Here is a 231-nt window from a genome sequence, read left to right as displayed (position 1 = left end):
CCTATTAGTGACTTAGCCAGCCTGGGTTGATGCTAAAAGTCAAAATTCTCCTTTTGAGAAGACGTAAAAGATGAGACGGAGGGGCGGGGCCAGAAGCACCATTGCGGAAATAACGTAAAACCAAATGAACCGTGGACGAAGCTGCAGGTGCGTCATACCAAGCTCAAATAGAAAAGGGGACACGAGTGCAGACGCAAACGCTATCCTTGGAACACCATCTGTGACAGTCTT

This window comes from Corythoichthys intestinalis, chromosome 12, assembly GCF_030265065.1.
Source record: "Corythoichthys intestinalis isolate RoL2023-P3 chromosome 12, ASM3026506v1, whole genome shotgun sequence".
NCBI lineage: Eukaryota > Metazoa > Chordata > Actinopteri > Syngnathiformes > Syngnathidae > Corythoichthys > Corythoichthys intestinalis.
The sequence above is the reverse complement of the archived record's forward strand: the minus strand, read 5'-3'. Positions refer to the sequence as shown.